The following is an 18,063-nucleotide window of genomic DNA, read 5'->3' on the forward strand; positions in this document are numbered from 1 at the left end:
GTGCCACCTGGCGCAAACTTACCCCATCCGGCTGTCACAGGGGCTGGATCTAGGTCTGCCAAGCTGCCGCAGGCCTCCCCGCCAGCACAGCGGACTCTTGAGTCAGTGCATGTGTGGCTTGTGACACTCGGGAGCTGGTGCTGGGGGCCCGCATCAGCTCAACATGGTGTTTAAATTTCGCCCTAAGAAGATGATGATAAATTATTGATCTCTCCAGTGTGCCCTTTGCTATCCACTATACATTCTGAAAGTTTTAGTCATATATCTCATGGAGAAATTGGGAGCAATGTTGGAATAGGGATGTTACGGATTTCTTGCCAAATTCATGGCAAATCACAGACTCCTCCCACTCGTCACTGGATCAGATTTTATAAGATACAGACATGTCTATAGATTCTATGAATTTCATATATTTGTGGAAATGTGCATGTTTAAACGGGTACACTTAGGGCGCAATCCAAACTTGCCCTTGGGCAGGCGCAAGTCCCCTGTCCCAGCCCAGGAGAGTCGTAAATGTGCCATAAAGCATGTTTGTGCCTCCTCTAGAGTTGGCTGGGCCAGCACAGGGATGTTTGGGCACAGGGAGGCTGAATCCAGCCTCTGTGCTTACTCAGGCAGGGAGGCTTGCGTCAGCCAAACTTGGTTGACGCAAGGGTCTGTGGTGAGCGGGGAGGTGTTCCAGGGTGGAGAGAGGGCAGGGGTGGGCGGTGCTGGGGGTGGGCGGGGAGTGGGAGGCAGATATGCCAGATCCTAGCCCCCATTCCTGAGCAGTGTGGAGCTGCTGCAAGCTGCTCCGCTCTCCTCAAACTTATGCCACCCCCAGAGCTGGCACAAGTCCGAGGAGACTCATTGGGACTGCGCTGGCTTATCTAGGGGTAAGGGAAAGAGTTTCTGGCTGGCCCCTATCTTGTGCTGGATATAGTGCAGTCCTCCTAGCCTGCCTGTTCCAGTGCAAGATAGGATTGCGCTGTTAGCAATATATTATGGAGCCAGCAGTTTGAGTAGGAAATGCACGAAATTGTTTTGGGAAAAAAGCAGATTTAAATTAGATTAGGAAGAATGAAAAAATAGAGCTATTTAGCAGAGGTGAGCAGAATGGAATCAAAGGAAACTGCATGGCGTTTGGATGGAACAGAAATAGAGATTCTTCCATTTCTAGATCTGAATGCTGGAATATTCAGCACTCTAGTCGGCTGCAGAGTGTCTTTAATGTTGAATTTGTTTCCATTATGCCAGTGTGCTCCTTGCTGACAAGCTGGAAGTACATAAAATAATGGAGCAGCATAAAAAATAATAGGAAAAATGAGCAGCAAATGGTCAGAGCACTTGCTCAATATGCAGCCCCACAGCCTGCTTCAGACAATCACTTTCTATAATGGGCCATTTATCACTACAAATATCTGTATACATAAAAGATAAGTGGATGTTGAATATGTGCCTTTAACAACTTTCTAAGCACCACTGGCAATACGTTATTTTCTTCACACGCTCTCCTGTAGATCTGTTTATCAGGGGAGGGTCGTTGGGTGTATCCTAGTGAAATCAAATGGATTTTAATCAATGGCTAAGAAAATGAGATACAGTACTGCTGGAGGAGAAGAAGAATGGCTTGACAGAAGCTCCCCTATAAACGAATCCCAGGGTTGGTTTGTGTATGAAGATAGCATTTTACAAGTAAACACTGATGGTTTGAATCTAGGACACAGAGACACACTCTGGCAGGCAACAACTGTGTGACCACAGCACCCTGTTCATATGGTCAGGTGTTGGCAGCAGTTTTAGATATTGTAAAAAGGCCTTAAAGAGATGAAGTGTTATTGACCTCTGATCCTTTCTGCTTGCTCCTGGGTCTCCTCTACAAATGGCAGATGGTGGCCCAGAGGAGTCAGCAAGTGGTTTTCTGTGGAACAGATCACCCTTGAGGCCTTGGGCCTGGCAGAGACAACAGCAGCTGCTTCATTGCATCTTGTGATGTTGTGAATTGCTACTAGTAGCCGAGATGGCCCTTACTTCAGCCATGAAGGAGGTCACAGGGGCTGATGATGTCCAAGTAAGGGACAGGATGGCTTCACGGATCATCACAGGAGCTGAAGCACCTCCCCCAGCAAAGGATCTTCATGGCCCGTCATTCAGGGTGGGGGCGAGAGGGAGCAGGGAGCTATGAGAAGGGGGTAGACCTTTTGGAGGGGTAAGGCTGGTCATTGGTGTGGGACTGGGGTTCCCAGAGGGATAAAAATGCCTAGGCCCAGGATGAGTGGCTGACCAGCTTGGGTGCAGGGAGCACTAGCGACACTGAGGATAGGGGTTGAGCTTATTGCTTTGCCATGGCAGACAGACCAACCCCAGGAAGTGAGAGCATAGCCAGGTGAGCAGGAAGACCCAGATGTACCTTAACCCCCTGCCAAACTCTGAGGCCACTCACAGAAAAAGCATTCCTTGCAGAGTGAGGGAGAACACCTCATTTGCAAAACTTAGTGCATCAGGGTGAGTGGTAAATGACCCCCTCTCTTTGGAGTGGTGGGGCCTCCACAAATGGTAACTTTAAAAGTATCTGGTTTCATGTTATGGCTATTCGGCAATGATTCCCTGCCCCCCTGAGCCTCAACACAAATTCCTGGCTCTGGGCCTGGCTGTGTCACCAAATACATAGCTTAGAAAACATTGACACTTTTGGGGAAGAACCACAGCTCAATGCAACATACAGTATACTTTGCATGCTGCAGGGTCCAGGTTTAATCCCTGGCATCTCCATGTGGGAATGAGAAAGACCTCTGTCCAAAACATTAGAGCAGGGGTCTCCAAACTTTTTGGCTAGAGGGCCGCATCAAATGTCTGGTGTGGTGTTGAGGGCCAGAAAAAAAATTTAAATATCAAGTTTTAATAAATAAATTAGAGATGGAACTTAGAAGACTGAATAAATGAATGAATGGGCTCATTAATTCAACCTCTCTGGCCCTCAGAACACCCTCCAGATGCAACCAGAGCACAGTTCTGGTCGTGTTCATTTGAGTGGGCCAGAGGCTTTCAGGAGACAAGAGGCTGGCTGTGGGCCGGAGAGAGGCTCTCTGTGGGCTGCATCTGGCCCCCGGGCCAGGGCTTGGAGACCCCTGCATTAGAGGGTCACTGCAGATAAGACTGAACTTGATGGACTCACTTTGACGCCATAATCCTAATGAGACCATCACTGGGTATTGACCAAGTTGAAGCACAGGATGTTAAAAAGTTTCATTTCCAGGTTCTGACTTTACCTCCTTCAATGGCATCTTACTCTTAATAAGGACAATCATTCTCACAGTGACTGTGCTGGAAAGTTTACAGATCCCAGGATTAGACAAGTTTTAAATAAAACCAAAGTTGTAAAGGTGAGACCAGCTCAAAGTGGGGAGGGGGGCAGTGATAATCTGTGCTTGATATCAAATTTGCAGAACACAAACACATTCCATCATGTGCATGTCTAGTCACCCTGAATAAGCATGGATGCTGAAGTGTACATTTCTTTGTCTTATTTTTGTCCTCAGAAACCCAAGGAAACATGGCACATATCCAGGATTCTTAGAGAGGTAAGAGAAGAAAATGAAAACGAAAAGAAGCTGAGTAAGTATCTGATGCCCCAGGCTATCCTCAGGTCTTTGGACATGATCAACTCACTGGGGCTTTGAATGTTTGATTACTTTGGCATTTTTGTTAAAAAGTCAGAGAAAGGAGAAGCTTCATAAGAAAAGGAAGCTTGCTCAATATGCAGTCATTCGACTTGGAATATCTTTTTAATGCTTTCCGATCTCTTGGCAGTGTTGAGGAAATCAGTGGTGAGGAAATCAGGAAATCAGTCAGTTCCAGACATGGCAGAGTTGCATATCTATTTACTACCAAAACTGACCACAAGCACTGCCACCTTTCAGGAGAAAAGACTGCAAGCAGTGTTGCCCCAGAAAAAGACAAGGAATGGGAAATTAAAGAGGTTACTGTTATCAGAAAAAAGACAATAACTAGCCAACTAATAAGATAGGTAGCTCCACCTAATAGCTCTACTGGAGGAGGTGGACATCCCCATCCTATCTGGGATTGGGCTGTAGTGTGCAGCTGTTTTCAACAGTGGGACAGAGTTCTGCTCTTGTAAAATGGCAGCTGCCAACAGAGTGCGCAGTGCTCCCTTGGTGGCCATTTCGGGAGTGTTGCCACATGATGCGGCAATGCTCCCTGTCCTTTGGCGGACTGCCCTGGACCAGCTGGAGTAGGCAAAGCAGTGGCGGGGAGGAGAAAAACTGGGGGGAGAGAGAGGAAAAGGGGAAGCTTCAAGAGGGGTGGATCCAGCAGTGATGACATCCTTTGAATTCTATTTCTTCTTTTTTGAGCCTTCCTGACCTCTTTTATGCCTTGGATGGGAGAAAACTAAAGAGCTGGCAAAGGTCCACAGAAACCTGTAAAGAGGCTTATGGAAGGGTAAGGAGGTTCTCTTTCCCTTCCAAAGCCTTATGATCCCCCCCCCCCCACTAGATACAGCACACTATTTTCAGCACGGCTGCACCAGCCAGTGTGGGGAAAATAGGATTGGGCTGTAACACTCTTAGGGCACTATGCTTACCAACTTTCCAGAACTGACATAGCTGTGCCAATGTGGTATGCACTGCATCCTGCTGTGGGGAGGCAGTCAAGGGGGCCTCCTCAAGGTAAGGGCATGTTAGTTACCTTACCTTGAGGCTGCATTGCTGCTAAGTCAGTGCTGGAAAATTGGTTAGGATTACACCCTTAGGAACCAATCCTAGCCCCCTCCAGCCCAGAGAGTGAAGAGGAACTGAAAGAACTTGGACTTCTGGGGGGGGGGGGGGTCCAGACAGCTTAGAAGAGGAACATTATAAAGTGTTTAACTTACCTCTCAATAGGCTGCCTAGTCTCCAGTGGGTCTCCTCAGACCTACGCCAGGTCTTTTGCTCTTTTTCCAATGATATATTGTCACTGCTCTCTTCAACACAATGGATAATCTTAACATTTTTCTACACAGAAGGTCTCAGGTTTGGTGTCAGGCATCTTTAACTTAAAAAAAACAACACCCTAAGCAAGCATGACTGAAAATGTTTTAACTAAAGAAGGCCATAAGAAAGCATACCTGAGACCTTGAAGAAATTTTATGGGCTAGGTGGGCTGATTATTTAAAGCAAGTTCATATAAGAATCTCGAAGTGCGTATTGGATTTTGGAAATTATGTGGATTTATTTCAATTTGGGAGAAAACCGAATGGCAATTAAAAGGGACTCTTCCTACTTTTATAAATCCATCTGTTTCAACAGTCCATTGATAGCGAGGACTGAAAATGGGAACCATCTCGTTAATTGAACTATGAAGCTGTGGTTCTCTGTGCTACAAAAAACCCAGGTTCTGTGGCCACATTATTCACATTTGGTAAGCAGAATCCAGTTTTAAATTCAGATCAACTGACATGTATTTGTATCCCTGCATGTTTGTCCCATGAAACAAAAGTCTGAAGGATTATAAAGCAGTGGTGTGGTTAGGCATATGTACCAGAGATTTACCTCTGGATTATAAATCTGTCTGGGTTTTGCATGTGCGCTCAGTTTGTTGAAATTAGGCTACTCATCTCAACTCTTTCTAATTCATTTCGTTCTTAAATGTATCCTAGAGCCACCCTACTCTTCCGTCCATTTCTCCAGAATTCAAAGCAGGTAATGATTATAGAAGGGAAATGCAATTTTTTTTTCTTTTTCAATTTAATCATTGAGTTCCTCAGGGAAAGCTCTGAGATCAGAAGAAAATTGTTTCTGCTTAGAGTCTATCTCAGTAGGTAAGAGGAGGTTAACCAGGTTAATGGGATATATGGTGCAATCAAGAACCATTAACATCAATAGCAGTTATGCCATGTGATTTGGCATAATCACACAAATTAATTAAAACAAATCTTGAATAGCTTTATAGTCACTGGCAAATAACTTGGTTGTAGTCTGCAACTTTTGAAGGATTGCTTTAAGTAACCTGTCTTCAAAGTAGTGAAGGCTTCCATGTGGGCATATCTATAAGTCATATCTATGATAAATGATACCTAAGATTGTGCTTTACTGGGTAATATCTGTAGCAGAAGTAAACTTGCATATGTCCAGTAAATTCATTATACATCGTTGAAGATATACTAAGCACCTTTGTAATCCATTATGGATTCATTGTCTATGTATGATGTGCATCTATTTATTCATATTTATAGCCCACAAACTAGAAGTGGTAAATTTTGATGTGCAGGAGGTAGCATGCCAAATGCACCCCTTACCTTGCAGCTGCATTGCTAGGCCTAGTGGTGCCTGGGGCCAGGTGTAGCATGGTATCCCTATGCACTTGCGCTATCATCTATCTCTCTGGTGCATGCTTAGCCCTCACCTCCAAAAATGGCTCTGTTTGGAGTTGTATGAAGGGCGGGCTGGTGGGCTGATTTTGTGGCATTTGACATTCAAACTAGGTAAGTACAGTCACCCCCTCAGTGAAGAGGGCAGGAAACAGCCACTCTGCCATGGGGGGCAGCAATGTCACACCCTGGCCCTGCCTCAGCTACGCCACTGTTACTCAGTGATGGGCCAGCCTCTGCTCCTCCCATTCCTTGTGTTGGAAAGGAAAGAAGGGGACAGAGCAGAAGACAACATGTGAGAGTGGTGGACACAGACCTTGCAAACTAGGTCTTTTCCAGATACCTAAAAGTGGCAGAGGAGGGTGCAATTTGGAGGGGAGAAGAAGTGGAACTGAACTCTGTCCTCCCTTTACCAATCAGCAGCCCCCCTCCCCCACATAGGCCCCCAGATTGGAGTTTCTGCAAAATGTCTTATTTGGCCCTCTGGGTAATCTTGAGTAGAACATTTTCAGTGCCAACTAAAATGATTCTTTAATTAGTTGCCAACACTTTTTATCTTGTTCTTCCAAACTCTGATGCTCAGAGGCTGGCGAAAAGCTAAGCAAAGTGACACGTAATGAAAAAGAATGTCACGTCCATCATGAGATGAGTAATGATCAAAGGGTCCCGTGAAACAAGTCATGTCATGCCAATCTTTCTCACCCAATCACCAGGCAATGGCAAAGGGCACAAAGCACACCCCTAGAAGAAGGTGGCCGTGACATAATGACATTATTATGTCACCACCAACTGCTTCAGGGCCCTGATTTCAAGTGACTCGGATGCAGGGGTGGGCAGGAGGGCCCTCCAAAGGAAGGATACACTTCCTGTACCAGCCTCACAGTGCCTCTGCATGGAGGATTCCATGCAGGAGTGTAAGCTGAAGAGTAAGGTGCTAGCTGCAGCTGCCGGTGGTTTGCTTGCCACCCAAGCACGGGGTTCCCTCAGGTGTGGGGCCCGTTTGGGCCCAATCAACCTAATGCCGGCCCTGATGGTTAAACGTTCTCCCTCCCTCTGATGACTCTTGTCATCGAGAAGCAAGCGTGCTGCTCTCTGAATAGCAACGTCCTGGGTACTGTTGATTGGTCACAATAGCATGTGAGAAAATACTGAGAAATGGTGTATATATATGATTATTTCCATTCATCTTCTCAATCAGATCAAACAATGATGGTAACCGTGGAAAAAGTCATTTGGGGTTTGCAGTGTGCCATAAAATGGCATTCCACACCTAGTGACTGAGCTTTATTTTCGGAAGCCTGCCATGGAGAATAATAAAAATGACAAAACATCTGTTTTTATGAAATTGTTTACCTTCATCTAACTTTCCAGCCACTTTTCTTTTTATGGAATCAGGCTTGACGCACCCTGGGGAGACGCATTTTAACAACCCGTCATCCAGAAATGCTTTTGGAATTGTACCGTGACTTAAGTTGAACGTAGTGTTTGGGATATTTCTGTACTGAAAGTGTTGCCAGGAGCAGTTTCTTGGCAAGTAGATGCATTTCTGGGAAATGTATTTTGGATCCGCTTCTTTCAGAATCTGCCAAGTCTAGCATATATAAGTCTATACTAAAAGATTCGTAACAACCATTATGCCAGTTTCTAAAATAGTTCTGAACTGAGTGTACACATTGATTCAGCTAACTGAAACAACCCACATCTAGACCTTGTCTGGCAAGAGTGGCGTTGGGGTTGGCTAGGTTAGGTACTGGCCAAGGACAGCTGCCCACACCTGTCAGAGGGCCCACCTAGGTGGACCAACCTCTGAACCCTTCATAACATGGCACTGGAAATGCCCAGTATGCCAGTGGTGTTGGGTAGCGGCACCATGGGTGGCCCAATTTGCTCCAGGTTCCCCCACACCTTGGCACCAGCATTTTTGTCTGGTTTTGTGAGCTTGAGATTATATTTGCAACATTTCTTTTTAAGGAAACATTGTCATAAGTTGACATTGGTTTTTTGGAGTTTTAAATGCACCATTTGAACACGCAATATTTGAACGCTGAAAATGGTTAGATCAATGGTACAGTACTTATATCTTTGTTTTGATGCATTGATGTCATTTATCACAAGTAAGTTTGCAGAGATAGAGGGTCCAATTCTATCCAGTTTTCCAGTGCTGATGAAGCTGTGCCAATGTGGCGTGAGCTGCATCCTGTGGTGGGGGGACCATCACAGAGGCCTCCTCGAGTTAAGGGAACTTTTGATCCTTTACCTTGAGGCTGCATTGCAGCTGCATCAGCACTGGAAAGTTGGCTAGAATTGGTCTCACAAAGAGCAAGGAAGTGCTTCAGCACATAATTTATGGAGCTATATGCACACTGCTACAAAATGTGATGGTTTCTAGCATAAACGGTGGGAAATGGAGAGATCCCACCAATCAGAGATGGAAAGACGGACAAGAGGGAAGCACCACATGCACAGTTCACATGCATTCATGGGGGCCCTAAACTTGCTTGTACACCCATGGTCCAGGGGAGTTTATGTTTAACAGCAAACCCCATAAATAACTGTTGCCTAATATGTTGACAGTGTTTTCATTTTTTAGGTAAAATAATTAAAGAGTGCAAAGTACCTGTCAGTCACTCCTATGCCTTTCCTGTGACTATCCAAGACATTGCCCAGAAAATGTCTTTAGCTCAGGGGTACAACACATACTTTATGCACAGAAGGTCCTGGGTTCAATTTCTGACATCTCTATGTAGGGCTGGGAGAGATCCCCCTCCAAAACCCTGGACAGCCACCATCAGTCAGCATGGAGCCAGTTAGACCAGTGGTCTGATTCTGTGTAAGGCAGCTTAATATGTTCACTGTGAGGTGGTTTTCCTTTTATATAACAATAGGGTAGCATATTATCCACATGTTTTGTCCTTATATCTCTGTAGGGAAAAGGGCCACAGACTTGCTTAGATTGTACTAGATCAGGGTGGTCAAACTTGTTTCATATAGTGGGCCAAATAGCATTCAGGGTGCCTACTGAGGGCTATTAAGCAGGATGTCATTGAACAGGAACTGACCAGAAATGGTCATTAAGCAGGAACAACCAGAAGTGATGTCATTAAGCAGGTGATGACCAGAAACAGGCACTTTTTCCTCACCTAGGAATTCATCTGCAAATGACAAAAGAGAAAATATGCAAATCTTATTCATATTTTCAAGATACAAAACAGTTCAATTATCATATGGGCCACCTCCCTTCAGTTGAGGTGTCACTTTGCAGCTCTGCAGCTGAGAGGTGTTCTGCAAAGTGACACCTTGGCAGAAGCAGTGCTGCTGAAAGGGTGGCCCATGTGATTAATTGGGCTCTCCCAACTTCTCCTTTTCTTACCCCTCTTGGTCTGCCACTTCCCCCATACGTTTCTTACTTTGTGAGATCTCCTTCCATCTCTCCCTATCAGCAGAAGTGATGCTGCTGAAGGGCAGCACTGGGGCAGCTCAATGATCATGTGAGCTGCCCATTCAGCAGTGAGACTTCAACAGAAGTGGTGCTGCTGAAAAGGTGGCCTGCATGATAATTGGACTCTTCCAGTACTGCCCTTTCAGCAGTGCCACCTGCTGATGTGTCACTTCCTAGCTCAGCAGCTGAGAGCAGCTGATGGTGGTGTTAGGAAAGCCCAATTGTTGTGGGGCTGGATAAAGAGCTTCCATGGGCTATATCTGGCCTGCGAGCCTTACGTCTGACACCCCTGCACTAAATGTTTAATTTGTCTGCCACTTTCCATGCAATCAGGAATCCTGAATATGTGGGGTTTAACTTTCTGTTCTTCAGGAAATAGATGAGGCTGTTTCCATCTTGCATGTCCTTTGACTTGTTGAATCCCCTCCCCCCTTTTAATTAATCAGGTTGACTTTGCTACCTAGAGAAGAGCTACCAGCTTTTGGGTTCTTTTGGTCTATTTGATTAACCCAATAGTGAACCAGAGAATAGGATGGAAGCGTTTGTCTTTTTGAAAACAAAAATCCTTTCATTATGAGAAAAAAACTAGGAGAACATTTACTACATCTTGATTAAAATAGAAGTTGCTTTGGAGCTAGGTTTGTCTCGCACTGGCCATTCCTGTTCCACCGGTTCAACTTATCCCAAAAAACCAAAACTATTTTGCAGTTCCACTTAAAAATGAAACTATGGATTGGCCCAGATTTTACCTTAATGAGTTCCAGCATTCCCCCCCCCCCCACACACACACACTAGTTAAATCTTTTGCTTGTTAGTGTGATCGGTCAGCCAGAATAGGAGACAAAAACAGCCAAGTTAAAGAAGATCATCAATAGACATGAAGATGCTTTGAACAGTGAAATGACTTGGTGGGGAGGAAAGAGGGGGAGAGCCTATTGATTGAATGAATAATTTATTTTAGCAGAGTGTCAGGGTATTGCCTTGGGCAATGTGCATGCTGTTCCTATTATGAGGATCGCTGTTTGCTGCAGTTTGATCTTGAAAGTCCCCTTTGTTTGGCCTGCATATCTTTTTGGAATGCTTAATATTTTAGCCTACTGGCTTCCCTTTGAGTGGCTGGTTTAAATGCTTCCCTAACAGATCCTTTGCTGCGTATGATTTGACTCTCTAGCTGAGTCACCACTGTCCCTTGCTGCCTCATGCTTGGAACTTCCTCTTGGAAGATCTCTTTCTTGCTCTCTTATCTTCTAAATGCCTCCTCAAAACCTGTATTTCATGCACAGTCTTTGGTTTAACCCAGTGGTTCCCAAATGTTTTCAACTGGCAGCGTCCTTGACCTACTGGGCCTTTGGCCACGGCTCCCCATTAGGGCTACAATCCTATACGTTGCCTAGAGCAACAGGTTTTTTTTTTTTTTTTTTGCGAGGATACCACGGCTCCCCTGGCTGGTTTCCACAGCTCACAGTTTGGGAACCACTGATTTAACCCCTCAGTATTCACTACTAGTTGAAATTAAGTACAGTGGGCCCTTCTCATCTGTGGGTTTGGAACCCACAGATTTGTTTCAATGCAGATGCCAACCCCATGTCTGAAGGGCCTCAAGGACTTCTCAGACACAACTGGAAGGGTCTTCTGGAACTCAGAACGTTTCCCAGACACGACCGGAAGCAGCTTCAGGTCATGTCCAGGGATCCTTTGAGGGCTTTTCCATAGATTTAATTATCCACAGAAATTGCTATCCATGGAGGCTCTGGGACTGGATCACCCATGGATACTAAGGGCCCATTGTATTATTATACAGGTTGAGCCTCATTATTCGCATGGGTTCCATTCCAAGCACTCAAATGGATGGCAAAAAACGCACTATAGAAAATCCATTTAAAAAACAAAGTTTCTTTGCTCTGGTGATTTAAAAACAGCCTTGCTGACCTTTGTGCTTTAAGATAAGAGTCATTAAGAATCCATCAATCAGTCCTCCTCCAAGCTTACAAAGGGACTTCACTCAGTCCCTCCCTTCACCAATGCAAAGTGATCACCTTTCTTTCATGTGCTGAGGGGGAAGGAAGGTGTCGCCTGGAGAGAGAAGGACTGATGGATTGTCAGCCAGCTGCCCTCTCTCTCTCTCTCTCTCTCTCTCTCTCTCTCTCTCTCTCTCTCTTTCTCATTAAGGAGGCTATTGTTAAAGGACTGTTCAGTTCACATTTACTCATGAGTAGCACAACCAGGTCTCAGTGCTCTGTAGGCTAAGGGAACTGCAATGCCTCCAGAATGGTCCCGATTTGATGAACGCAGGCCCCCCCAAAACACTCAAGAAGACATTTCCTACTCTAAGCTGCCAAGGAAAATATTGAGTCCTATGAAAGACAAAACTTTTCATACATGTGCATTTACTCATAAGTAGGCAAATGTGTACTTCAGGTTGCATTTGAAGGCCAGGCAAACAAGAATGCAGGCCCGCCAGAATGGTCCTGATCCAATGAATGCAGACTTTAACAAGTACTCCACAAGGCAGACCTCCTACTATAATAAAAAGGATAAAAACAGAGACTTGAGCGGCTGGTAAAGTAAAATTTGTAAAGTAAGGTGGATTCCAATAGAGTGTCAATTTAAAAAGCGGGTCCCTATGCTAAAACATATGGAAACCACTGGTACATGCCATTTGCAGTTGCTCTCATGTATTCCTTGTTCATTTTCCCCTTTCCTGACTCCTCATTCCTGTTTGTCATCCTTCCCTCTCGTCTTGCTCGTCTTCCTTTGCTATATAGCCCCTTGTCAAGTTTTGATTGTAAACTCCTCAGGGCAGAGACCTCTCACTTTTTAAATTGTATGTAAAATGCTATTAATATTACAGCACAATCCTGTTCTTACCTGTTCTTATAAAGATTGTTTTTGAATTAGCTAGATTCCAGATGTGGTCATGAATTAGATTCCTGGAATAATTGGTCCCAAATTAGGTCTCCTTCTGATGCCACATCTTCTTAAGAGGGTATTTCATTATGCCTGTGCACCAAAGCAAGAAAGAACTGGATTAAACAGGAGTCTTCTAACGTCAGGTAAGAGATGCATGTTGTCAAATAGTTTTTTGTTTTTTTTTTTTGCCTTCTAGGGCATATTCATTAAGAATGTAAGAAAATAATAATTGCCTTGTTTGATCAGAATAAAGTTTTTCTAGCATTTGCTTTCAAACAGTATCCAGCCAGTTGCTTCTGAGAAACTCAAGGTGAGTGGTGATCTGTCTCCCGTTTGCCCTTAGCATTTTCTTACGGCTATTACCCACTGATAGACCTGTCTTCCGTGAATTTGTTTAATCCACTTTAATCTGTCTAATACTGCAGCAGTTAATTCCCTGTTAGTTGTATAGTGCATGAAGAAGTACTTCTTTTTCTTTCGCTAAAAATGACTGCAAGTAGGTCTCATTGGATGATATTTGTGTGTGTGTGTGTGTGTGTGTGTGTGTGTGTGAGAGAGAGAGAGAGAGAGAGAGAGAGAGAGAGAGAGAGAGAGAGAGAGAGAGAGAGAGAGAGTCTTCGCACTGCTCACATTTTCTAAACCTCGATTATGATATATTAGGGCAGGAAGTCAAACTTGTTTCTTACAGAGGGCCAAGTTAACCTTCATGGTGCCTGGTGAAAACCAGAAGTGACATCATTAAGCAGAAAGTGACATCATTAAGCAGATGATGGCCAGAACTAAGCACTTGGTTCTTTTGTAGAAACTCACAGGGATGGGAAAATTCAGCAGGATTTAACTGAGTCACTGCCCCCTGCAACTCAACTCGAAAAAGAGTCATAAGGGGGGCACTTTCTGAGTTGCCCAGTCACCCCTTTGTTACTCTAAGGCAGGGGTGTCCAAACTTTTTGGCAGGAGGGTCACATCATCTCTCTGACACTGTGCTGGGGGCCGGGGAAAAAAGAATTAATTTACATTTCAAATTTGAATAAATTTACATAAATTAATATATTAGAGATGGAACTTCTATGAATGAATGAAGGTCTTGCAATAGCTCAAGGCCTATAAAAGGCCTTGCACAAAGCAAGGCTGGTCTTTCCTTTGCTGCCACTGCTGCATCACAAATGTGAAATAGCAAGTAGTGGAGGGAGCCCTCATCCCACAGCTCATGTGAGAGGTTAACAGTCACCCTCATGCTGTATGCACTCGTGTTGGGCAAGCATGGGCTCCAGCAAGTCTCTGGAGGGCCAGAGTCTCATTGGAGACTGGGGGCTCCCCACGGGCCACATTGGGAGTCCCCAAGGGCTGCAAGTGGCCCCCGGGCCGGGGTTTCGGCACCCCTGCTCTAAGGACTTGAGTCAAGTTGCTCCCCCTTTAAAAAGCCCACCACAGAAAAAAAACGGGGCTGCTGCCGGGGTGTGTGTGTGTATGAGAGAGAGAGAGATAGAGAGAGAGAGTTCACTTTAAAGATTCCCCTGCTGCCCCGTCCCATCTGTGAAGAGGGCAGGAATGGGTGGGAGGGACTGTTGAGAGAGGGAACAGAAGTGGCAAGAGGGAGGATGGTCATAAGCAGCAGCTGCAAGGCAAGCTGCAGGACAACCCAATCCTTTGTAGCTCTACTCAGAAATATTCCCACTCCAGCCGGTCATTCAATGAGGCTCCCTCCTTCCAAGTAACAACGGGGCTTACAGCAGCCATGCTGTGCAGTTGGCAAGTGTGATCACTACAAACTACCTCCCTCCCCCTCCCAGGCTTCTGCAGCCAATCGTAAGGCAAGAACCCCCTTGGGCTCCTCCTCCTGTGTCCGACTATCATCCGTTCCTTCCTTCCTATCAAAGATGGGGGGAAATCCTGCTCGTGCCTCCCCCTTCTATTCACTGCAAGAGGAAAACATTATCCCTTCCCTGCCTTGTGGCTGGAACGTTCTGCTGCTTGCCTGGTCTGAATGCGGGCCCCATGAGGTTTTTCATGCTGTGAAAACAGTAAGCAAGCACACCCAGACACAGGCAGACTCAATTCTGCACACGTGGGGACAAGTGCCAAGTCAGGGGCCCCTGACTCGAGTGTTTTTCAGACTCTTGCATGTGCATGACTTATGAGTCAATGTCACCAAAAAAGGCGCATTTTCATAACTCGAGTCCAAGTCACTGACTTAAGTTCCCATCCCTGGAAACTCATTAGCTGCAAGTGGCAGAAGAGAAAATATGCAAATCTTGTACATAATTTCAAGATATGAGAGAGACCAATTATCAAGCTGGGAGAGGCCAATTATAACAGGGCTGGATAAATTGCTTATAGGGGCCACATTTGATATCCCTGTGTTAGGGAAGCTGGAGGCTGACCAAGGGGAGTGGTGCCTAGTGGTTAGTTCTAAGGGCACACCTTCCTGTTCTTAACTTCACTGATTTACTGGATCAGCGGCTAGTGTTGTTGGCAACCTTCAATCTCGAAAGACTATGGTATCGCGCTCTGAATGGTGGTTGTGGAACAGTGTCTAGTGTGGCTGAAAAGGCCGATTCGGGAGTGTTCTCCCACCATCGGAAGCAGCCCCTGGCGTCATGCTCTACACCAATAAAATGCTGCTTCCCGTGTTGTGCCAACGCCGTAAGGCGAAGTTGGAGTGTCCTCTCCAGTGCGCGAAGCCTGGGTAAAGAAGGTATGAAGGATCAGCGGCTATATGGTGCAGAAAATTGGTCAATCTATCTGCTTCTTCCATCCCAGGCTAAGGAAACCAGGCAGAAACCAGGTTGTCTAGGGGGAAAAATTTCTCTTCCCAGAGAAGCACAGAACCTGGTGGTTCTTGTTTTCAACCTGATCACACTAGTGTCTGACTGTAATCAGATGTGACAGCTCACTGACTTACTGCTGAAGATAGACCTGGCAGGCAAGGAATCTAAATATATCTGATTTATTAAACACTCAAAAAGAAAAAAAAGGAATTAAACAAAATGAGGAAGATCTAAAGAGAGGTACAAGGAAGTTGATAAAAAACAACTTGGCTTGGCTGGATTTGCACAAAGAGGTTAGCTTGATCAAATGGGATGTGGTAGCTGGAAAAACCTAGCAGGGAGAGCCTGGTATAGTCAATTTTCAGTGACTAACTGAACCCCCTTGGAAGTTCCAAGGACGTGAGCTTTCCATGATTTCACCTCAGTTCATCTGAAACCTGGAAGAAAATGCACAAGCGACTGGCAGTGTTGGATATGTCTACATCTATGATTTTAGCTGCACCACCGTAAAAAGACAGAAGAGCAGCACTTTCAGGGAGAGTGCATCCTGTCCAATTGCTGCATAACTCTTTGGCTAATAGCCCAATTCTGTCAAGGGCCTACGGCAGTAGAACTCTCGATCCACTGCCATCAGCCCCATTGCAATGGTACAAAAGCTATACCACCATCACGCATAATGGAGCAGCTGCCAAAAATGGCCAGCAGTACCATGTGTACCCTAGACTTGCCTGTACACTCTGCCGGCCCAGGTAAGGTGGTGGATAGGGTTGTACGTGGGCCATTTTGGAAGGGTGAGGAGCAGAAAGCAGGGTGGTGGGATGAATCCTGGCAGCAGAAGTGTATGCTGGATCCTATCCACCATTTTCCAACTCTCTGCCCCCTTATCATCATAAAGGAAGTCTTATTGTTCACTTATTGCCTGCTTGTGAGTGTGTGCATATGTGTGTTAGGGTGCAATCCAGATGATGACTTGGGCCAGCGCAAGTCCCTTGTGCCAGCCCAGGAGGATCGCAAATGTGCCATAAAGCATGTTTGCACCCCCTCGGGTGTAAGTTGCGCCAGCGCACAGAGGTGCACCGGCACCTGGAGGCTGAATCCAGCCTCCATGGCGGCTTCTGCGGCGAGCCTTGCATTCGCCTTGCTGGTGGGGGGGGGAGTGCAGGCGGTGGGCAGCCTCAGGGGCAGGTGGGGGGAGTGGGAGGTGGAGCTGGGATCTGGCAGTTATGTCGGATCCCAACCCCCGTTCCTGGGGAGTTCGGAGCAGCTTCAAGCCGCTCCACTCTTCTTGAACTTGTGCCACCTCAGGAGGTGGCGCAAATCCGAGAAGACCCATAGGGGCAAGGCCGCCTTACTTGGAGGTAAGGGGAAAAGTTTCTCCTTGCCTCTGGCTGAGCCGCTTTGGGCCCCTATCCTGCACTGGATACAGTGCAAGCCTCTTGGCTTGCCTGTTCCAGTGCAGGGTAGGATTACGTCCTTAGAGACTCCACATCATGAAACTGCAGAATTCCGCTGAATCAGAAAACATGGATTCCAACATGAGGTCATAGTATGGTGCTTCATGGCTAACAGTATCATGGCAGGTGAGACCCTCTTGTATACATTTGGGCACACTGAGCATGGACTTGGGACTATGCTTTCCCCACCTTCCCCATGGACTTTGCTTCAGCTTTGTCTCCTTCTCTGGAGCACAGATCAGCACACTTGCACTCTTCACTTCTCTTTCTGGGCTTGCAGTCCTTGTTTCCACTGTCCTTGTTTCCTGTGACAAAGGTGCCTATCATCCAATGAATGCACTGACCCCAGGTATGTTCCCTGTACACTGATAAGAAAGTGTGCCTTCTTTTGATTCTGTTTCGCTTTCCCATTGGCATAAAAGTGGAGAATCTCTATAAGCCAAGCTATGATTTAACAAATGTCACAGAGCTTAGGGCTTTTGTCAATAAATTATTCATCGTGCAGAAATACCCCCCCCCCCCCGATTTTTGCATTCGACTCTGATAACTTTTGATGTACCCTGGCAAAAAGTGAGGGGTGGGGAACAAGCAGAAGTATTTTGTGGGGAGTTATATAAGATGACATGTGGGTGTTGAAAATTAGGTAAGCACACAGAATGCGGATGTAAATAATTAGAACTCTAGGAAGCTGCAGCAACACCATGTAATAGACTCTGTGTGGGGGGGTGTGGGGGTGAGAGAGAGATCTATATGCAGGATGCAGGCAGTTTGGATTTACATATAAATAGTCAGCTGTGTAGAACACATTTATTTAAAAAAAAATCACAGAAATCGCTAAAAGTGCAACAGGAAAGGGAATTGCTACAAGATATTCTAGCCTGGCTGCAATTTATTGCACTCCCATCTTTGCCGCAAGAATTGAACATGCTTGTCTTGACAGCTGAATCAGATTGCTTTCTAAATAATTTTGTTTCTGTTGGAGGTGGGGGGAATCCAGCTCTCTTGGATGCCAACTACAGAAGATTGCTGCCACTCAGTCTCTGTTCATTTCTATATATTGCTATCCAAAGTCTGGTTCAAACACGCATGTAAACCATTTGATTTCCCATCAATTGATTATTTTGACCCTTTGATGAATCATGCAAA

The sequence above is a fragment of the Tiliqua scincoides genome, chromosome 3 (genome assembly GCF_035046505.1).
Source record: "Tiliqua scincoides isolate rTilSci1 chromosome 3, rTilSci1.hap2, whole genome shotgun sequence".
Classification (NCBI taxonomy): domain Eukaryota; kingdom Metazoa; phylum Chordata; class Lepidosauria; order Squamata; family Scincidae; genus Tiliqua; species Tiliqua scincoides.